Below are 24316 nucleotides of genomic sequence, written 5' to 3'. Positions count from 1 at the left end.
GACCCGGTTTCCCGCTCCATTCAATGTGTCAGAATGACCTGGTGCCCTCTCCATTCAATGTGTCATAATGACCTGGTGCCTGCTCCATTCAATGCGTCAGAACGACAAGGTTGCCCGCTCCATTCACTGTGTCCGAATCAGAGGCTGCCCTCTCCATTCAATGTGTCAGAATGTCCTGGTGCCCACTTCATTCAATTTGTCTGAATGACCTCGTGCCCACTCCATTGTATGTGTCAGAATGACCTGGTGCCCACTCCATTCAATGTGTCAGAATGACCTGGTGCCCACTCCATTCACTGTGTCAGAATGAGCTGGTGCCCACTCCATTCAGTGTGTCAGAATCACCTGGTGCCCACTCCATTCAATGTGTCTGAATGACCTGGTGCCCACTCCATTCAATGTATCAGAATGATGTGGTTTCCCTCTCCATTCAATGTGTCAGAATGACCTTGCGCCCACTTCATTGAATGTGTCAGAATGACCTGCTGCCCACTCCATTCAATGTGTCAGAATGACCTGGTTGCCCACTCCATTCACTGTGTCAGAATGACCTGCTTCCCACTGCATTCAATGTGTCAGAATGACCTGGTGCCCATTCCATTCACTGTGTCAGAATGACCTGGTGCCCACTCCATTCAATGTGTCAGAATGAACTGGGTGCTCACTCCGTTCAATGTGTCAGAATGACCTGGTGCCCTCTCCATTCAATGTGTCAGAATGACCTGGTGCCCGCTCCATTCAATGCATCAGAATGACCTGGTTGCCCGCTCTATCCACTGTGTCCGAATCACCTGCTGCCCTCTCCATTCAATGTGTCAGTATGTCCTGGTGCCCACTTCATTCAATTTGTCAGAATGACCTCGTGCCCACTCCATTGTATGTGTCAGAATGACCTGGTGCCCACTCCATTCACTGTGTCAGAATGACCTGGTGCCCACTCCATTCAATATGTCAGAATGACCTGGTGCCCACTCCATTCAATGTGTCAGAATGACCTGGTGCCCACTCCATTCAGTGTGTCAGAATGACCTGGTGCCCACTCCATTCAATGTGTCAGAATGAGCTGGTGCCCACTCCATTCACTGTCTCAGAATGACCTGGTTCCCACTCCATTCTCTGCGTCAGAATGACCTCGTGCCCACTCCATTCTATCTGTCAGAATGACCTGGTTCCCACTCCATTCCCTGTGTCAGAATGACCTGGTGTTCACTCCATTCAATGTGTCAGAATGATCTGGTGCCCACTCCATTCAAAGTGCCAGAATGACCTGTCTTCTTTCTCCATTCAATGTGTCAGAATGAGCTGGTGCCCACTGAATTCAATGTGTCACAATGATCTCGTGCCCACTCCATTCAATGTGTCAGAATGACCTGGTGCCCACTCCATTCACTGTGTCAGAATGACCTCGTGCCCACTCCATTCAATGTGTCAGAATGACATGGTGCCCTGTCCATTCAATGTGTCAGAATGACCTGGTGACCTTTCCATTCACTGTGTCAAAATGTCCTGGTGCACAGTCCATTCAATGTGTCAGAATGACCTGGTGGCCGTCCATTCACTGTGTCAGAATGACTTGGTTGCCCATCCATTCGATGTGTCAGAATAACCTGGTGCCCACTCCATTCACTGTGTCAGAATAAACTGGTGCCCACTCCAATAATTGTGTCAGAATGACCTGGTGCCCACTCCATTCAATGTTTCAGAATGACCTGGTGCCCACTCCATTCAATGTTTCAGAATGACCTGGTGCCCGCTGCATTCACTGTGTCAGAATGACCTGGTGTCCTTTCCATTCACTGTGTCAGAAAGACCTGGTGCCCACTCCATTCAATGTGTCAGAATGACCTTGTGCCCACTCCATTCACTATGTCAGAATGGCCTGGTTGCCCACTCCATTCAATTTCTCAGTATGAACTGGTGCCCACTCCATTCACTGTGTCAGAATGACCTGGTGCCCACTCCATTCAATGTGTCTGAATGACCTGGTGCCCTCTCCATTCAATGTCTCAGAATGACATGGTTCCCACTCCATTCAATGTGTCAGAATGACCTGGTGCCCACTCCAATAATTGTGTCAGAATGACCAGGTGCCCACTCCATTCAATGTTTCAGAATGACGTGGTGCCCACTGCATTCACTGTGTCAGAATGACCTGGTGCCCGCTCCATTCAATGCGTCAGAATGACGTGGTTGCCCGCTCCATTCACTGTGTCAGAATGACCTGGGGCCCACTCTATTCAATGTGTCAGAATGACCTGCTGCCCACTGCATTCAATGTGTCAGAATGACCTGCTACCCACTCCATTCACTGTGTCCGAATCACCTGCTGCCCACTCCATTCAATGTTGCAGAATGACCTGGTGTCCTCTCCATTCAATGTGTCAGAATGACCTGGTGCCCGCTCCATTCAGTGCGTCAGAATGACCTGGTTGCCCGCTCCATTCACTAAGTCGTAATCACCCGCTGCCCTCTCCATTCAATGTGACAGAATGTCCTGGTGCCTACTCCATTCAATGTGTCCGAATGACCTCGTGCCCACTCTATTCAATGTTTCAGAATGACCTGCTGCCCACTCCATTCAATGTGTCAGAATGACCTGCTGCCCACTGCATTCAATGTGTCAGAGTGACCTGCTGCCCACTCCATTCACTGTGTCCGAATCACCTGCTGCCCACTCCATTCAACGTTGCAGAATGACCTGGTGCCCTCTCCATTCAATGTGTCAGAATGACCTGGTGCCCGCTCCATTCAGTGCGTCAGAATGACCTGTTTCCCCGCTCCATTCACTAAGTCGGAATCACCTGCTGCCCTCTCCATTCAATGTGTCAGAATGTCCTGGTGCCTACTCCATTCAATGTGTCCGAATGACCTCGTGCCCACTCCATTCAATGTGACAGAATGACCTGGTGCCCTCTCCATTCAATGTCTCAGAATGACACGGTTCCCACTCCATTCAATGTGTCAGAATGACCTGGTGCCCACTCCAGTGTGTCAGAATGACCTGGTGCCCACTCCATTCACTGTGTCAGAATGACCTGGTGCCCAGTTCGTTCACTATGTCAAATGACTTCGTGGCCTACTCCATTCAATGTGTCAGAATGATCTCGTTGCACACTGCATTCAAATTGTCAGAATGACCTGGTGCCCACTCCATTCAATGTGTCAGAATGACCTGGTGCCCACTACATTCAATGTGGCAGAATGACCTGGTGCCCGCTCCATTCAATGTTTCAGAATGACCTGGTGCCCACTCCAATAATTGTGTCAGAATGACCTGGTGCCCACTCCATTCAATGTTTCAGAATGACGTGGTGCCCACTGCATTCACTGTGTCAGAATGACCTGGTGCCCGCTCCATTCAATGCGTCAGAATGACCTGGTTGCCCGCTCCATTCACTGTGTCAGAATGACCTGGTGCCCACTCCATTCAATGTGTCAGAATGACCTTGTTGCCACTCCATTCACTGCGTCAGGATGACCTGGTGCCCACTCCATTCAATGTGTCAGAATGACTTGGTTGCCACTCCATTCACTCTGTCAGAATGACCTGCTTCCCACTGCATTCAATGTGTCAGAATGACCTGGTGCCAACTCCATTCACTGTGTCAGAATGACCTGGTGCCCACTCCATTCAATGTGTCAGAATGACCTGGGTGCCCACTCCATTCAATGTGTCAGAATGACCTGGTTGCCCCCTCCATTCACTGTGTCCGAATCACCTGCTGCCCTCTCCATTCAATGTGTCAGAATGTCCAGGTGCCCACTTCATTCAATTTTCAGAATGACCTGGTGCCCACTCCATTCAATGTGTCAGAATGACCTGGTGCCCACACCATTCACTGTCTCAGAATGATCTCGTTTCCCGCTCCATTCAATGTGTCAGAATGAGCTGGTGCCCACTCAATTCAATGCGTCAGAATGACCCCGTGCCCACTCCATTCAATGTGTCGGAATGACCTGGTGCCCACTCCATTCACTGTGTCAGAATAACCTCGTGCCCACTCCATTCACTGTGTCAAAATGCCCTGATGCCCAGTCCATTCAATGTGTCAGAATGACCTGGTGGCCCTCCATTCAATGTGTCAGAATGACCTGGTGCCCTCTCCATTCAATGTGTCATAATGACATGGTGCCTGCTCCATTCAATGCGTCAGAATGACCTGGTTGCCCGCTCCATTCACTGTGTCCGCATCCGCGGCTGCCCTCTCCATTCAATGTGTCAGAATGTCCTGGTGCCCACTTCATTCAATTTGTCTGAATGACCTCGTGCCCACTCCATTGTATGTGTCAGAATGACCTGGTGCCCACTCCATTCACTGTCTCAAAATGACCTGGTTTCCCGCTCCATTCAATGTGTCAGAATGAGCTGGTGCCCACTCAATTCAATGTGTCAGAATGACCCCGTGCCCACTCCATTCAATGTGGCAGAATGACCTGGTGCCCACTCCATTCACTGTGTCAGAATGACCTCGTGCCCACTCCATTCAATGTGTCAGAATGACATGGTGCCCAGTCCATTCAATCTGTCAGAATGACCTGGTGACCTTTCCATTCACTGTGTCAAAATGCCCTGGTGCCCAGTCCATTCAATGTGTCAGAATGACCTGGTGGCCCTACATTCACTGTGTCAGAATGTCCTGGTGCCCACTTCATTCAATTTGTCAGAATGACCTCGTGCCCACTCCATTGTATGTGTCAGAATGACCTGGTCCCCACTCCATTCCCTGTGTCAGAATGACCAGGTGCCCACTCCATTCAATGTGTCAGAATGACATGGTGCCCACTCCATTCACTGCCTCAGAATGACCTGGTTTCCCGCTCCATTCAATGTATCAGAATGACCTGGTGCCGTCTCCATTCAATGTGTCATAATGACCTGGTGCCTGCTCCATTCAATGCGTCAGAATGACCTGGTTGCCCGCTCCATTCACTGTGTCCGAATCAGCTGCTGCCCTCTCCATTCAATGTGTCAGAATGTCCTGGTGCCCACTTCATTCAATTTGTCTGAATGACCTCGTGCCCACTCCATTGTATGTGTCAGAATGACCTGGTGCGCACTCCATTCACTGTGTCAGAATGACCTGGTGCCCACTCCATTCAATGCGTCAGAATGACCTAGTGACCTTTCCATTCACTGTGTCAAAATGAGCTGGTGCCCAGTCCATTCAATGTGTCAGAATGACCTGGTGGCCCTCCATTCACTGTGTCAGAATGACCTGGTTGCCCATCCATTCAATGTGTCAGAATGACCTGGTGCCCACTCCATTCAATGTCTCAGAATGACCCGGTTTCCCGCTCCATTCAATGTGTCAGAATGACCTGGTGCCCTCTCCATTCAATGTGTCATAATGACCTGGTGCCTGCTCCATTCAATGCGTCAGAACGACAAGGTTGCCCGCTCCATTCACTGTGTCCGAATCAGAGGCTGCCCTCTCCATTCAATGTGTCAGAATGTCCTGGTGCCCACTTCATTCAATTTGTCTGAATGACCTCGTGCCCACTCCATTGTATGTGTCAGAATGACCTGGTGCCCACTCCATTCAATGTGTCAGAATGACCTGGTGCCCACTCCATTCACTGTGTCAGAATGAGCTGGTGCCCACTCCATTCAGTGTGTCAGAATCACCTGGTGCCCACTCCATTCAATGTGTCTGAATGACCTGGTGCCCACTCCATTCAATGTATCAGAATGATGTGGTTTCCCTCTCCATTCAATGTGTCAGAATGACCTTGCGCCCACTTCATTGAATGTGTCAGAATGACCTGCTGCCCACTCCATTCAATGTGTCAGAATGACCTGGTTGCCCACTCCATTCACTGTGTCAGAATGACCTGCTTCCCACTGCATTCAATGTGTCAGAATGACCTGGTGCCCATTCCATTCACTGTGTCAGAATGACCTGGTGCCCACTCCATTCAATGTGTCAGAATGAACTGGGTGCTCACTCCGTTCAATGTGTCAGAATGACCTGGTGCCCTCTCCATTCAATGTGTCAGAAAGACCTGGTGCCCGCTCCATTCAATGCATCAGAATGACCTGGTTGCCCGCTCTATCCACTGTGTCCGAATCACCTGCTGCCCTCTCCATTCAATGTGTCAGTATGTCCTGGTGCCCACTTCATTCAATTTGTCAGAATGACCTCGTGCCCACTCCATTGTATGTGTCAGAATGACCTGGTGCCCACTCCATTCACTGTGTCAGAATGACCTGGTGCCCACTCCATTCAATATGTCAGAATGACCTGGTGCCCAGTCCATTCTATGTGTCAGAATGACCTGGTGCCCACTCCATTCAATGTGTCAGCATGACCTGGTGCACACTACATTCACTGCGTCAGAGTGACCTGGTTGCCCACTCCATTCAATTTGTCAGAATGACCTGGTTCCCACTCCATTCTCTGCGTCAGAATGACCTGGTGCCCACTCCATTCAATGTGTCAGCATGACCTGGTGCACACTACATTCACTGCGTCAGAGTGACCTGGTTGCCCACTCCATTCAATTTGTCAGAATGACCTGGTTCCCACTCCATTCTCTGCGTCAGAATGACCTGGTGCCCACTCCATTCAATGTGTCAGAATGACCTGGTGCCCACTCCATTCAGTGTGTCAGAATGACCTGGTGCCCACTCCATTCAATGTGTCAGAATGAGCTGGTGCCCACTCCATTCACTGTCTCAGAATGACCTGGTTTCCCGCTCCATTCAATGTGTCAGAATGACCTGGTGCCCTCTCCATTCAATGTGTCATAATGACCTGGTGCCTGCTCCATTCAATGCGTCAGAATGACCTGGTTGCCCGCTCCATTCACTGTGTCTGAATCCGCTGCTGCCCTCTCCATTCAATGTGTCAGAATGTCCTGGTGCCCACTTCATTCAATTTGTCTGAATGACCTCGTGCCCACTCCATTCAATGTGTCAGAATGACCTGGTGCCCACTCCATTCACTGTGTCAGAATGACCTCGTGCCTACTCCATTCAATGGGTCAGAATGACATGGTGCCCAGTCCATTCAATCTGTCAGAATGACCTGGTGACCTTTCCATTCACTGTGTCAAAATGCCCTGGTGCCCAGTCCATTCAATGTGTCAGAATGACCTGGTGGCCCTCCATTCACTGTGTCAGAATGACCTGGTGCCCTCTCCATTCAATTTGTCAGAATGACCTCGTGCCCACTCCATTGTATGTGTCAGAATGACCTGGTCCCCACTCCATTCACTGTGTCAGAATGAACTGGTGACCACTCTATTCAACGTGTCAAAATGACCTGGTGCCCACTCCATTCACTGGCTCAGAATGACCTGGTTTCCCGCTCCATTCAATGTGTCAGAATGAGCTGGTGCCCTCTCCATTCAATGTGTCATAGTGACCTGGTGCCTGCTCCATTCAATGCGTCAGAATGACCAGGTTGCCCGCTCCACTCACTGTGTCCGAATCACCTGCTGCCCTCTCCATTCAATGTGTCAGAATGTCCTGGTGCCCACTTCATTCAATTTGTCAGAATGACCTCGTGCCCACTCCATTGTATCTGTCAGAATGACCTGGTGCCCACTCCACTCACTGTGTCAGAATGACCTGGTGCCCACTCCATTCACTGTCTCAGAATGACCTGGTTTCCCGCTCCATTCAATGTGTCAGAATGACCTTGTGCCCTCTCCATTCAATGCGTCAGAATGACCTGGTTGCCCGCTCCATTCACTGTGTCCGAATCACCTGCTGCCCTCTCCATTCAATGTGTCAGAATGTCCTGGTGCCCACTTCATTCAATTTGTCTGAATGACCTGGTGCCCAGTCCATTCAATGTGTCAGAATGACCTGGTGGCCCTCCATTCACTGTGTCAGAATGACCTGGTTGCCCATCCATTCAATGTGTCAGAATGACCTGGTGCCCACTCCATTTACTGTGTCAGAATGAGCTGGTGCCCACTCCATTCAGTGTGTCAGAATTACCTGGTGCCCACTCCATTCAATGTGTCAGAATGACCTGGTTCCCACTGCATTCAATGTGTCAGAATGACCTGGTGTCCTTTCCATTCACTGTGTCAGAATGACCTGGTGCCCACTCCATTCAATGTGTCAGAATGACCTGGTTGCCCACTCCATTCAATGTGTCAGAATGACCTGCTTCCCACTGCATTCAATGTGTCAGAATGACCTGGTGCCCACTCCATTCACTGTGTCAGAATGACCTGGTGCCCACTCCGTTCAATGTGTCAGAATGACCTGGGTGCCCACTCTATTCAATGTGTCAGAATGACCTGGTGCTCTCTCCATTCAATGTGTCAGAATGACCTGGTGCCCGCTTGATTGAATGCGTCAGAATGACCTGGTTGCCCGCTCCATTCACTGTGTCAGAATGACCTGGTGCACACTACATTCACTGCGTCAGAGTGACCTGGTTGCCCACTCCATTCAATTTGTCATAATGACCTGGTGCCCACTCCATTCAATGTGTCAGAATGACCTTGTGCCCACTCCATTCAGTGTGTCAGAATGACCTGGTGCCCACTCCATTCACTGTGTTAGAATGAGCTGGTGCCCACTCCATTCACTGTGTCAGAATGAGCTGGTGCCCACTCCATTCAATGTGTCAGAATGACCTGGTGCCCACTCCATTCAGTGTGTCAGAATGACCTGGTGCCCACTCCATTCACTGTGTCAGAATGAGCTGGTGCCCACTCCATTCACTGTATCAGAATGAGCTGGTGCCCACTCCATTCAATGTGTCAGAATGACCTGGTGGCTACTTCATTCAATGCATCTATGTCCAAGATTCTGCTCCATTCAATGTTAGGCAACAGGTTACATACTTAGAGTCAGAGAGACAGGCCTTTCAGCCCATCTAGTCAGTGCCAAATTATTATGCTTCCTATTCTCATCACCCTTCACTCAGACCATATTCCTCCATATCCCTCCCATCCATGTTCTTTCCCGAATGCCTTAAATGTTGAAATTGAACCCACATCCACCAGCTTCAGCTTAATATCTCAACTCTTGTACTCAATACCTTGAAAGGCCAATGTGTCAAAAGCTCTCTTTATGACTCTGTCTACCTAAGACACCACTTTCAGTGAATTATGGACCTGTATTCTCACATTCCTCTGTTCTGCTACACTCCTCAGTGCCCTACTTCTCACCATTTCTGTCCTACCTTGGTTTGTCCTCTCATTATACAACACCTCACGCTTCTCTGAATTGAATTCTATCTGCCAATTTTCAGCCCATTTTTCCAGCTGGTCCAGATCCCACTGCAATCTTTTATATCCTTCCTCCCTGTCCACCACACCCCCAATCTTGGTTTATCCACAAATTTACTGATCCAGTTTACCACATTATCATCCATATCATTGATATAGATGACAAACAACAACAGACCCAGCACAGATCCCTGCAGCACACCACTAGTCGCAGGACTCCAGTCAGAGCGGCAACCCTCTACTACCATTCTCTGGCTTCTTTCACAAAGCCACTGTCTAATCAAATTTGCTACCTTTTCCTGAATGCCAAGTGACCTTAACTTCTTTACCAACCTCCCATGGAGGACCTTTTTAAGGACCATGTGGACATCATCCACTGCCTTTTCTTAATCATAACTGGTAACTGGTAACTTCAAAAAACTCTATAAGATTGGTTAGACACGACCTACTGTTCCATGTAAAAAGCCATATTGACTATCCCTAATCAGTTGCTGCCAAGCCAAATACTTGTATATCTTGCCCCTTAGAATACCTTCCAATAACTTTTCTACTACTGAATCCTGCTATTTTAAATAGGCTAGAGCCCCTGCAATTTCTGTACAGCCCTCCCACAAGGTCTGAGGGAATATCCTGACAGGCCCTGGAAATTTATCCACCATAATTTGTCTCAAGACAGCAAGCACCTCCTCCTCTGTAATCCAGATACAGTCCATGACAACACTACTGTGTTGTAACATTTCTATAGGCTCTGTGTCCTTCTCCCAAATAAATACAGATGCAAAAAATCCATTTAAGATCTCCCCATCTCTTTCAGCTTCTTTCAATGTTTCAGGTCACAGAGTACCTTTATGTTTCAATGTACCTGGGCAAAGTGAGAAGGAGCACACTGCATTTAGTGTATCGAAGAGGGAATCACTAACTTGAGGTGGACGGTCTACAGCAGCAGAAGACCACAAACATACACTCATTGCCACTTTTTTAGGTACAGAGGGTGCTGAATAAAGTGGCTACTGAATATAAAGGAGAGGGGTTATTGGGTAATAGCTATGCCCGACTCAGCACCAGCAATTCTGATTATTTGTACGTTGCTGGGTGGATGTGGGGGATCGTGGGAAAAGAACACGAACAGGCCTTTTGCCCCACTACACCCATTTACTTCAAGGTTTAATGTGTTGTTCATTCAGAGATGCCATTCTGCACACCACACTTGTAATGCGTGATTATTTGAGTTACGGTTGCCTTTCTGTCAGCTTGAACCAGTCTGACCATTCTCCTCAGATCTCTCTCATTAACAAGGCATTTTTTGCCCACAGAACTGCTGCTCACTGGATGTTTGTTGGTTTTTTTCAGCATTCTCTGTGAACACTAGAGATTGTTGTTCATAAAAATCCAGGAGATGAGCAGTTTCTAAGATACTCAGACCACCCCTTCTGTCACCAACAATCACTGCTCTGTCAAAGTCACTTAGATCAGATTTCTTCCCTTTTCTGAGGTTTGGTCTGAAAAACAACTGAACCTCTTGACCATGTCTGCATGCATTTACGCATTGAGTTGCTGCCACACGATCAACTGATGAGATATTTACATTAATGAGTGCATGAACCTAATAAAGTGGCCACTGAGTGTAAATTGCCCTAGTGTGTGTTGTTGAATGAAAGGATCTGGGGTGGGGCGGGGGTGTGCGGGTAGAGTTGTAGTAACGTGAAGAAAATGGGCTACATGAAAATATGGGGATTGATGAAGGGTCTCGGCCTGAAACGTTGACTGCTTATTCATTTCCATAGATGCTGTCTGACCTGCTGAGTTCCTCCAGCATCTTGTGTGTGCTGCTGGGGAATAGGATTTTTCTGTGCGACAGAATGGTTGAATGGTCTATGTCACAAAGAAATAGGAAATATAAAATGTAGCTCTGGAATACTCTTGAGTTCAGAACCTTCAATCATTCCAGCAAAGGCTGACTCTGTCACAGTGGTAATATTATACCCTGCCTGTTCAATGTATCTGGGAAGCACTTGCTCAACATATCAAAGCGATGGGGTGTTCACTTGGTCTGGTGTGTCATGGAACACAGTGAGTCACCAGTGAGTAACCTGTAAGCACAGCTGTGAATGATAAAGAGTTAATTCATTTCCCTATAAACGCTCTGCTTCATTCGGACTGATGGCTCCATCAGAAAGTGGAATACATGAAACCACAAATCAACATGGTTTATTGCCTCACAGGCACATTATTTGACATGTAATTTACTTCCTATACAGGCAGTACATATTTCTCTGCAGGCACAATGCCACATTTAAAGTAATTGATCTTTCTCGGTCAGTAATAGGCTCACAACTTGGCTGTTTTAGGTTACTAACAGATCATTGTCACATGAATGTTTATCCCATTGTATATTGGTGTACAGTTGCTTGTGTGTTTCTCTAGATTGTTGTTGAGGGCGTCTGTGCACTTTGTGTGGGCAGAGTGAGAGTGAACAGTATATGGATATGAAGGCGAGAGCCCCTATCTCTGAATGGAGTCATCGGGACGCCGTCATGACAGCATTTTTTTAGCAGGCTTTCTTATTTTTACGAGGCTGAATTACTAGCTCAACGCTCAACCCAGCACGGGTGGAAACCGTTCAAGGGAGCCGGCTGGATTTGAACTTAGGAGCCTTCGCTCCGAAGTCCAGCGCTGATGCCACTACGCCACCAGCCGGCTGTATGGATATGTATGTGGTTATCCATGTGGACGTATGGATGAGTGTTAGTCTGTTCAATTATGCAGGTGATGTATAGAAAAAATAGTGTCCCTTAATTTCTGAAAATTGCTTTACTGCTATTACACATTTGATCTGTTTCTGACCTGCCCTTGCCCATTATTCTCAGAGAGGTAGAAATATTCTTTTCCAATAGTATAAAGTTTGAGTTGAAACACTGAATGATACAATTATACATTGAACATTGTTGGACAAAAAGCAGACATAAATGTTTAGACTATCCTAAGTTCCTTCCTCTTTCCCCTTTTTGAGACAGGCCTACCAAGGCACTCAGCTGGCTGGTGGTGTAGTGGCATCACCAACGGACTTCAAGGCAGCTGGTCCTGGGTTCATACCTGGCCGGTTTCTTTGCACGCCTTCCACCCGTGCTGGGTTGAGCGTGGAGCTAGCAAGTCAACTCATAAAAAGCAGACAAATGCAAAGGAACTGGCAAGCTTGCCACCCGATGAGCAGCAAGGTGTGGAGAGGAAAAACAACAACAATCAACCTATATAAGACGTAATCCCGAAAAAAGAGTATGTTTTATCTTGCTGAAATTTAGAGCAGTACCAGAAATCACAAAACTTGGCCTTGGGTATTTCATATAAACAATTTTCTTCAAGTACAAATGGTTGGATTGCAGGTGCAACTGTTGCGAAGAACAGGTGAACCCAAACACAGGACACTGACACCGAGGGAGAGTAATCTGAAGAGTGTTTATTAACGGTTGCAAGGAAGGCAGGGGAGTGAGGATTAGGCAGAGGAAAGCCGAAGAATGAGCAAGGCTTGACTGGGGATCGAACCCGGGTCGCTGCAGCAAGAGCGTGGCATTTATCCACTGAGCCAACGGAGAGTGTAGGCGGGCAGCGGGACGAGGCAGAGCAGGGATGCAGACTAGGGTGTGAGCATGGCTGGAGGAGAACGGCAGGCAGGGGGATAAACGGGAAGGCAGGCGGCATGCAGTGCTCCTGTTAACACGGAGAGACAGAGTTAACACAGACAAACAACAGCGTGGGAAAAAAACTTAGAATACACAATTCTAAGTGGCCTAGAACGTGAACTACCACACTGGCTGAAGCAACAATCTGGCGATGAGTGGATGGAAAGCCAGGGTATTTATGCTGCAGGTTAGATGAGATTCAGGTGCGCCGCAATCAGGAAGCCCGGGAGAACAAAAGGAACACACGCTGACATGCACACAAACAAACAGAGAGAGGGAGAGAGAGACGGGGAGCTGGAGAAACACAGGTAAAAGAAAATGAGGAGAACATGAGGAATAAACCGGAGGAACGGCCGGGACTGTGACAGCAACATGTTATCAGGAAGACAATTTTGGCCTTCCTTGTGAGAAGGGTTTAATTTAAGAGCAGGGAGCTATTGTGCAAATGTACAATGTACTGGTGAGACTGCACCTGGAGTACTGTGTGCAGTTCTGGTCTCCTCACATGAGGAGTGAAATACCGGCTTTGGGGACGGTGCAAAGGAGGTTCACTTTGTTGCTTCCAGAGGTGAGGGGATTAGCCTATAAGGGGAGATTGAGTTGCCTGGGACTATACTCACTGGAATTCAGAAGAATGAAACAGGATGTCATGGAAACATATAACATTCTGACAAGCATATGTAAGATAGAGACAGGAAATTGTTTCTACTGGTAAGTGAGACTAAAATAGGGGATATGGCTTCAGGGTTTGAGGAAATAGATTTAGGACGGAAATGAGAAGAAACTCGTTTTCCCAGAGAGTAGTGCATCGGTGGAATGCTCTGCCAGGGAACCAGAGACCACCTCATAAATATATTTAAGGCAGAGTTAGATAGATTTTTGCATAGCAGGGGGAAAGGCAGGTAAGTGGAGGTAAGTCCATGGTCAGATCAGCCATGACCTTATTGAATGGCAGATCAGACTCAACGGGGCCAGTAGCAGACTCCTTCTCCTGTCTCTTATATTCTTATGTTCAATAGATCTGTCTTGAAAAGTATAATTAATTCTGTGGCTTGCTCCAACACTGCAGTCTTTTAAGGTGGGGAAAAAATGTTACTAAGGGTCCTGACTAAGTGCATCTCCAGTTTGCAACCTTATGCAAGTGAAAATATTTCCTAGCACATAATCTTTCAGTTTGTAGATCCACATTTCAATCTTCTTGCAGTATTCAGCTAGACCGATACCTTGGAGGCAGCAAAAGATATGAACAGAGTGAACGGGAAAGACCCATTCCTCTTGGCAGGGAGATATATAACAAGGGAACAAAGATTTGAGTTAATCTGTGACTCGACCAGAGAGGTTTTGAAAATTTGTATTTCACCCACAGCACAACGGAGATCCCCAACTCATTGCCTGCATAGGTGATGGAAGCACACACCCCTCATTTAAAAAGTACCTAGATGAGCAGACGTGGGGCCATAACTTGAGCTAGTAAGCAGAAACTGAACAATTACATCTATTCCCGGCATGGACGAGAGAGGCTAAATCCCACTCCTCCTCACCCAACACCACATCTCATCCTCCCCCTTCCCATTGTGTGAGTTCTATAAGTTTTCCTGTGCTGTGAGATTTCTACATGAGCTGTGAAGAATTTTCATTCACTTCAAATAGGACTTACACTTCAAACTAACCTAATACCTAAGAAGTACAAATCCTTTTGCTCAGCTGAGTGGTGCAGCTAACAGAGCTGCTGCCTCACATCTCCGGCAGCCAGGGTTCAATACTGATCTCCAGTGCTCTCAGACTGGAGTTTGCACGTTCTCTCTGGGGCTGTATGGGTTCCCACCTCATGGTCCAGTTCTCTGCCACATTTAGACATGCAGGTTGAGAGGTGAGAGGGCCTCTGTAAGCTGCCCTTCGTGCCAATGGGGCAGTTGATGGGAATGTGGGGAAAATATAATGAGATTAGTGTAAATTTGGTGTTGAGGGTTGGTATAGACTGTTTTTATGCTGAACAGTTCTATGACTCTTGCCTAAAGATGTAGGAGTAAGCAAATTCCCTGATGGTACTTTGTTAGTTCAATACTTAGTAAGCATGGCAGTGTGTTCTTTTTAGAGCCATTCTTTACTCCTTCATTCTGCATGAATAGCATTTCTTTCTAATTTCTAAAATCCTTTTGATTATCTGGTCAGGATAATGAATTTGACAGGTTCCCCAAAACAGTGGAGACAGCTCCATGTTAAACTGGCATAACACTGATTAGAGGATTATGTTCAGCAACACATATAAAGGTTGCTGGTGAACGCAGCAGGCAGGCAGCATCTCTAGGAAGAGGTACAGTCGACGTTTCGGGCTGAGACCCTTCATCAGGACAAACTGAAAGAAGAGCTAGTAAGAGATTTGAAAGTGGGAGGGGGAGGGGGAGATCCAAAATGATAGGAGAAGACAGGATGGGGATGGATGGAGCCAAGAGCTGGACAGGTGATTGGTTGACGGAGGATATTTTCCAACTAAAAGAAAGAATTGTTTGCTACCTTAATTTATCAATTCTCCTTCTCTCCGAGAAGAATAACTTAGGTCAAATCAATAGCCCATTATAACTCAGTAGTTTCATGTTGGATCCAGTGTTGATCAATTGCCTTTCGTCTTTCTCAGAAGTCGCTGACCTCAATATACAGTATAATGAGCTGTAGAAACCTTAATACAGTACTTCAAATGAGCTAGGACTAGCATTTAGTACAAGTGAAATACCAAAATACCTTGAAAAATCTGGAGCAGCAACTATTTCACGAGAGAAAGTAAACACTTTTCTCTCTAGCACATAAACATAAATTACTGATCTGAAGGTCATATTCGCACTGTTTACATCTAACTGTGTGAAATCCACCAAAAGACAACTTTGTAACTGTAATGCCTGAGAAAATGAATGATGTGCTGTCCACTGCAGTTTGTGTGCTACTAAACTGTTAGGTTGATATAACATGTTTAGAAAGGCCCTTGAGATGTTTGTTGCTCTGTGTACAAGATCAAAGTTTTCAAATACACTTACCAGTGAGGAGGAGTTTGTGACGCAAGTCTGCAGTTATGGCCCAAGTGCAGAGGAAGAGACGCTCAAGTAGATGAACTGTTCACTGACTTTCAATAAAAACTATGCAGGATAAAGGAAAAACAATCAATGCTAGGCCATCGGGGCCATTAATTAAATCTCTCAAACTGAAAGCTAACACCAACAGTGCAGCTAGGAAGCAGTAACTTATTACTGAATGAATGCCGCTCCTTTACAGCGTCAATTGAAACTGCGGTCTTTTCTGGTACAAGGGTGAAGGTATGCTTGGAGCGTAGGTATTGTTGTTCTTTTGGTCAAGTCATGACAGGACTGGAATGAAAAGTCCTACTGCCTTTAGGGACCAATTGATCTGCGGATTGTGTCGAGATAGCCAAGGAAGGCCAAGCACTAGTGGCGGATCAGGCAAATTAACATGATATGAGAGCTGTTTCCTATTGTTGCTTTCTCACAAAAGTTGGAGGGGTTCTGTGGAAAGGTGGGTCTTGCTGGTGCCCAGGGCTGGCATCAATATTCTCTCTCAATTGTTGAATCATAACTCTCCATCTTTGAACCAGAGAGACATCCATGAGGTTCCCAGCTTCCCTGGAGTCAATAAACATCTGAAGCTCGTGAATCTGGGACCATCATGTCAAGGAAACCGGGAGCATTATGCAATTAGGAGATGATGCTTGCAGGGAGAATTGACCCATCAGAATTCTCCTTCCTGCCAACAGGCATCATCTTTTATTGGGCACTTGGGACACGATGCTGGAAGTGTCCTGTATCACCACAGCAGAGGCAGGAAACTGTTCTGCACCACCTTGTTGCTCCCGAGATAGGCACATGCGTCCCACCTGCAAAGGATTGAGTACTGGGTGATGAGGGAGAAGGTGAAGATAGACAGTGATCCAAAGAGTTGGAAGCTCTCTGCCGCCTAGTTGCCTAGTTCTCAATTCGAATGGCCAAATTTATCAGGTCATCTAGATTGTCCAGCCCGTCACACATTGTGATCTCATGCCAAACCCCTGTGCTCAATCCACACTGGAAGTCAGTGATAAAGGATCTTTTGTTGTACCCCGTCTCAACCACAAGCATGCGGAACTTTACCACGTTGTCCCTCACTGTCCCTTTCCCTTGGCGTATCTTTAGAAATGCTGCTCCTGACCCCGTACTGGAAGCTCAGACACTCTCTGGAGCTCATCCACAAATTGTTGGAAGGACTAGGCTGTGGGGAAATCTTGTTTTCATGGAGCGTTGAGTGGGGGTCCATCAAGATTCACCATTTTACATGCATCATCACAGAACCGAGCTGGATGGGCTGGTGAAGTCAGCTCACACTGGGTAGTAAAGTTCCTGCATCTGTCAGGGTCACTGGAGTATCTGCCCGGTGGAGGAATACTTGGCTCTGATATGGTAAAGGCTAAGGGAATCGGGACAGTGGTGGCTGAGAGTGATGAGACTGCTACAGGAGATGCTGAGACTGGGACTATCCTAGCTGAAGGCTGCTGAAGCTGATTTGCAGCAGTGAGAGCTACCACCTGATTCTGGCTGTCTGTGGTGAGTTGCTGGACCATTGCTGCCAGTGCTGACATCCGTTCGTCCTCTTTGGACTGGGCTTGCCACTCTGAAAGCAGTTGTAACACTGCACCAGCCATTTCAGTCCACCAACACTCCATTGACTTTAACTTCTGCTCCACCTGACCAATGAACATAGAACATAGAATAGTACAGCACAGTACAGGCCCTTCGGCCCACAATATTGTGCCAACCCTCAAACCCTGCCTCCCATATAAGCCCCCACCTTAGATTCCTCCATACACCTGCCCAGTAGTCTCTTAAACTTCACTAGTGTATCTGCCTCCACCACTGACTCAGGCAGTGCATTCCATGCACCAACCACTCTCTGAGTAAAGAATCTTCCTCTAATATCCCCCTTGAACTTTCCACCCCTTACCTTAAAGCCATGTCCTCTTGTATTGAGCAGTGGTGCCGTGGGGAAGAGGTGCTGGCTATCCACTCTATCTATTCCTCTTATTATCTTGTACGCCTCTATCATGTCTCCTCTCATCCTCCTTCTCTCCAAAGAGTAAAGCCCTAGCTCCCTTAATCTCTGATCATAATGCATACTTTCTAAACCAGGCAGCATCCTGGTAAATCTCCTCTGTACCCTTTCCAATGCTTCCACATCCTTCCTATAGTGAGGTGACCAGAACTGGACACAATACTCCAAGTGTGGCCTAACCAGAGTTTTATAGAGCTGCATCATTACATCACGACTCTTAAACTCTATCCCTCGACTTATGAAAGCTAACACCCCATAAGCTTTCTTAACTACCCTATCCACCTGTGAGGCAACTTTCAGGGATCTGTGGACATGTACCCCAAGATCCCTCTGCTCCTCCACACTACCAAGTATCCTGCCATTTACTTTGTACTCTGCCTTGGAGTTTGGCCTTCCAAAGTGTACCACCTCACACTTCTCCGGGTTGAACTTCAGTTTGGATGGGATTTGCTGTTCTGCAAGCAGTTATCACACCATATGAACCACATCAGCTAAACCAGTCTCTACTGACTTTAGCCTCTCTCCTACCTGCCCAACAAAATTCAGGGCTGAGATCGGCTGTTCTTTCTCCGCTGGGTCCATTTTAGTTGGTCGATGCTTGCTGACACAATTGTGCGGTTATGGCCAAAGTGCGGAGGTAGAGACGCTGAACTGGATGAAAAGTTCACTGACTTTTAATAAGAACTGTGCAGGATAAATGAAAAACAATAAATGCTAGGCCAACAGAACAGTTAACTAGAACTCTCAGACTGAAAGCTAACATCAACACGGTGGTTAAGGAGCAGTGACTAAATATTAAATGAATACCGTTCCTTTTCAGTGTCAGTCAAACAAGGACGAAGGTAAGCAGGGAGAATGAACGTTGTTGTGACTTTGGTCAAATATTGCCAAGACTGAAACAATAGGAAGGGAGATAAATACCACAGAATCAAACACTACTTGGCTGGAGCATGCATACTCGCCAGTGTGATTGATGAGCCCGTTCCACTGCCCGCCTGCGAGAGCATGCAGACACTGTGGTTGTGATAGTCTGAACAGCTTTACTCTAGAGAACAATAGAGCTTTACATTGTCCCTTGTCGTGGCATTGACCCAGATCTTGACACATCAAAGTCAAAGTCTGTGCTGAGCCTTTGTGGCACATCAGGCCGGTGCTCATGCCGATTTCTGTGGCGTGAAGTGACTGAGACTCCCCCACCTCCCGCCCCCGGATAGGACGTCAGTCTATCGTGAGGTTAACCCTCAGCATTTGCCAGTACCCACTTTCAGTCGGGTGGGCTGGAGCAGTGTGTGGTTAAGTGCCTTGCTCAAGGACACAACACGCTGCCTTGGCCGAGACTCGAACCTACCACCTTCAGATCATGAGCCTAACCACTTGGCCACGCGCCACACATGATCTTGACACATACAGAGATATAATCCCAACTGGAATGGTTTTTCGCACTTCTCACTGCCTCAGTAAAGCAGCCAGCATAACCAAAGTCCCCAATCACATTGGACATTCTCTTTTGATCCCATCTTCCATTGGGCAGGAGATATAAAAGTCTGAAAGCACGCACTGCCAGACTCAAAGACAGCTTCTGTGATAAAATGGACTCTTAACCTTACAATCTAGTTCATGATGATCTTGCACCCTGTTGTTTACCTACACGTCGTATTCTCTGTAGCCGTTACACTTAATTCTGCGTTCTGCCACTGCTTTACTGTGCACTATCTCAGTGCATTGCAGCATGTGTAATAATTTGATCTGCGTGAACAATATGCAAAGAAGCTGTTCACTGTACCCCGGTACATGTGACGATAATAAGACAATTCCAATTCCAATTCTTGTTGGCTCTATTCTGTTAGAGTGTATCTTTTAGAATTGTGTAGAATTGTGAATTGAGATACAAGAGCAGAAAGTGCTGGAAACACTCAACAGCATCTGTGAAGAGACAAACTGAGTTAACATCTCAGGTCAAAGATCGTTTTTGTTTCCAAAATGGAATGTGATCAGGCTAAACGAACACACTGCCCACTATCTTTCACCCTCCTCAGGGCATCAATCACCTCAGACTCCCGTCTCACCATTCTCCCTTCTTACATTACCCACCTTCCCTCTCCACAGTCAGCGCTGATGCAGGGTTTCAATCCAATATGTTGTCAATTCCTTCACCACCCCCACAGATTCTGTTTGGCCTTCCTGAGCTCTGAGCTGTTAACTCAGTTCCTTTTTCCACGGATGCTGCTGCTTCCAGAACTTTCTGTGTGACACCTAAAATCACACTGCACAGCCCACACAATTTTTAAACGTACACTCACATTTCTATTTTCCCAGTTTGATAGTATAGAGCCAATCTGTTCTTCCAGCACATTGTTTGTTACCCAAGATTCCAGCATCTGGAGTCTCTTGTGTTTCGAAAAGGCAAGCTAAGCAGCTAAATGCAAGACTTACCCAGAATAAGCAAGAAGATATTCCAATATAAGCACTGATAGTGAGACAGGCTGTAAAACAATCAAGTGATATAGAGCCCAGGGTACGGTGAAAGGACATGGGAGTGAAGAGAAAGGTGAAACCCCCAAAAGTGGGGTTGTTATGTGGGTTGGTGACATCAACGATGAATATACTTTTTGGGATATTAAGAGAGGTTTGTCAAGACCTGAGGATTTGTAACATTGGCTATTTGTGTGTCTGCCGGCAAGGCTGTTAACTTTGCTGTGAGGCAGCAGGAAAAGTAAGTACACTTGTATAGTGGCAGTGAAAGATAAGGGCAGAAAGCCTCCGTTATGGAAGTATCTGTGGAGGCAGCAATGAGGAGGGAAGGCAAAGTGACAGAGAATCGGAGTGAAGTTCAGAGCAGAGGGAGATGTTCCAAAGCAAAGGCCAGCATGTTCTGAGTAGTCCAAACTCAGAACATTATCTGGGTTGTACAAGACACCCATTGAGTGAAGTATTGAAGTAAAAGGCTGCATCATTGAAAGAATATGCTGGTAATGTAGGGTCAGCGTGAGGGATAGCCCTCTCCTGATCAGGTAGGAGGTCAGAAACTCTGCACAGAATGTTGTAGTGAGGTCGTTTACTTCAAGTCAGGAGATGATACTTCAGTGGATGAAATAATGTGGTGTTTCCTGTTATAAAGCACTGAATTAGGGTCAGATTGCCTGGCTGCCTCGGGAGAGTATTGTGTTATCATGTTGTGCTCTCCAGGGGTTCCATGAATGATACTACACCAGACCTGGATTTACTGATGTTGATTCAGTACAGAGTAGGCAGAATCATATGACAATAATTTAAAGCAGAATGTTTAGAGTTAACAATTTTCTAGCTTCAAAAGGCTCAAGAAGAGGTTTGGAGATGTGCTTCATGGAAATTATCAGCTCTTGGAATAGATAATTCAGAGGTCAGTCATAAACACAAGAGATGCTGCAGATGCTGGAAATCCGGAGTAACACAGATAAACTCAGCAGGTCAGGCAGCATCTACGGAGAGGAATAAGTCGATGTTTTGGGCTGAGACCTTTCTTCAGGACTGGAAAGAAAGGAGGAAGAAGCCAGGGGAGAAGGTGCACAAGTTGGTAGGTGATACGTGGGTGGGGGAGAGGAATGAAGTAAGAAACTGAGAGTTGAAAGATAGCAGAGATAAAGGGCTGAAGAAGAAGGAATCTGATAGGAGGTGGGAGCAGACCATAGGAGAAAGGGAAGGAGGATGGACACCAGAGGGGGGTGATGAGCAGGTGAGGAAGAGGGAGGGGTGGTGGGGGGGGGCAAGGGGAATGGGAGAGAAACTACCAGAAGTTAGGGAAATCAGTGTTCATTACATTAGATTGGAGGCTACCCAGACAGAATAGGAGCTGTTGTTCTTCAGCAATACCTGTGGTTTGTAGTTGAGCAGACTAAATAAATTAGAAAGTTTCTATTTGTTTAAATCAAATAACTCTATGCACATTGTCACTGTGAATAATTAAAGAATTACCTTATTTCACAAATGTAACTAATTAACTATTAGTATGATTTAGTGTATGTATGTAATGGATGGTTTCTGTGGTCTAAAATAATCAGTAACATAGTACTTAATTACATAGAGAATAAAGGATACCAAATCAGATTATATCCAAGCCTTTAGTTCTCTTGGTAATATCTGTTGTTATTGATGACAGGGGCACCTGTGAAGAGTTCATATCATAGAGCTTAGCCTCACCCAAGGCTCTGCAAAGCCCTGTCTCTCTGATCCCCTCTCCCTGCTTTCCCTTTCTCTGTTGTACCCTCTCTGTTTCTCCTCTCTCTCCAATGCTCTCCAACTCTGCCTCTCCTCTCCTCTCTTCTGACACCCACTGCTATTCTCTCCTCTAGCATTCTCTCTCCCTTGCCTCTCGCCTTTTTTCTGCCTCCTCCTCCATTGTTTTCAACTTTCATAATTTAACTAGTTGAGCCCTGATATACCCCTTTGGATGAGAATCAAACGCAGTCATCTGGATGGTGTTTCCTCGCCTCCAGGTTAATGGTGTTGCCATACATGCTAGAGCCAGAGGTTCTGATGAAATCCTAGCCACGTTCAAACAGTCCCAGCCAGGGTCACCTCAACAAGCCAGGTGAAAGAAATGCACATAAAATCGAATTAGATTCTGACTTAAGCTTATTATCACTGGCAAGTTCTGAATTGTGTTGTTTTGTGGGCAGGAGTACAGTGCTAGACATAAAACACACTATAAATTAAAGTAAGTATAGGTTATATATAACACACATATATACACATATACGGAACATATATGTTACATATAATTATATATACAATATTTATATTATACTACTAATTTATATATGTAAATAACTAGTGCAAAGAGAGCAAGAATAGTGAGGTAGTGACCATGGATTCATGGACCGTTCAGAAATCTGATGATGAAGGGGAAGCTGTTCCTAAAATACTGAGTGTGTGCTTTCATGCTCCCGTACCTCTTCCCAGATGATAGTAATGAGAAGAAGGCTTGTCTTGGGTGGAGGGAGTCCTTGATGATGGATGCCTCCATTTTGAGGCATCTCCTTTTTAAGATTGTTACAATAGCCAGAAAAGAAGGCAACCTGAGTAAGTACCCAAGCAACACACACAAAATGCTGGAGGAACTCAGCACGCCAGACAGCATCTATGGAAAAAGGTACAGTCGACGTTGACGGTACTTTTATCCATAGATACTACACGGCCTGCTGAGTTCCTCCAGCATTTTGTGTGTGTTGCTTGGATTTCCAGCAGATTCTCTCTTGTTTAGAATAAGTATCCAATGGTTCTGACACAGATGATCAGACATAATAACTTGCAGTCATATTCTGTCCTTGCACCATTGTAGACTACAAGATAGAAAACGATTCCCTTCTCCCTGTGTTTTCTCTCTCTGATAATGTTTGCCCTGATGGGTGACTTCATGAATGCCAACCACTACCTTCGGCTTCACAGGTAGTTTCCATGCTCAAGCAGATGAATGTAATGGATGTCACTTCACTGACACGAAACTGGGCATCTGAGCCAAATACAAAAGAAACACATGGTCTACACTTCAACAGAAGTCATTGCAAAGTGATCAGAGCATTTTACCCTCATTTGTACAAGGACACTAACCCCTATACTGAGTGATAATTGTTTGAGATTAGTTCAACCCTGCACAGATTGAGAATCAATTTGGTGTATTTCTATTGTTACATGTGGTTCAGCATTACATTGCTGACTATCATAGTCATAGTCATAGTCATACTTTATTGATCCCGGGGGACTATCAAAAGGAGCTAATTTAAAACCAAGGCTCTTTGACTTGTACGTTGAGAAGCTTCAGTATCACATTCTCTCAACAAAAAATAGTTCTAAGGCTTTTACATTCTTATCTTTTATAGTGATGTTTCAAAGGAGAAGACCAGATCAGCATCATGAATATTAACTTTTTGTTACCCAGGTCATGCCTTGTTCTCATTGCTACCACCAGGAAAGAGGTTCAGAAACCAAAAAGCACACACTCAATGGTTTTTTTTCCCACTGCCATCCAATTTCTGAATGGAACATCGAACCCATGAACACTACCTCACTACTTTTTTAATTCTATTTTTGCACCACTTATTTGAGTTAACTATTTGATATACAGCATATGCTTACTGTAATTCATGTTTTTTCTCTATTATTGTATATTGTGATGTACTACTGCCACAAAGACAACAGATTTCATGACTTATGCCAGTGATATTAAACCTAATTCTGATACTGAAAAGTGGCTGACTGCCAAAACTGGAGAACTGGCATTGAACAACAGAATCAGAATCAGGTTTATTATCACTGGCATGTGGCATGAAATTTCTTAACTTAGCAGCAGCAGTACAATGCAATAAATATAGAAGAAAAAA

The sequence above is a fragment of the Mobula birostris genome, chromosome 16 (assembly GCF_030028105.1).
Source record: "Mobula birostris isolate sMobBir1 chromosome 16, sMobBir1.hap1, whole genome shotgun sequence".
Taxonomy (NCBI): Eukaryota; Metazoa; Chordata; class Chondrichthyes; order Myliobatiformes; family Myliobatidae; genus Mobula; species Mobula birostris.
This window is presented reverse-complemented; position numbering follows the sequence as displayed.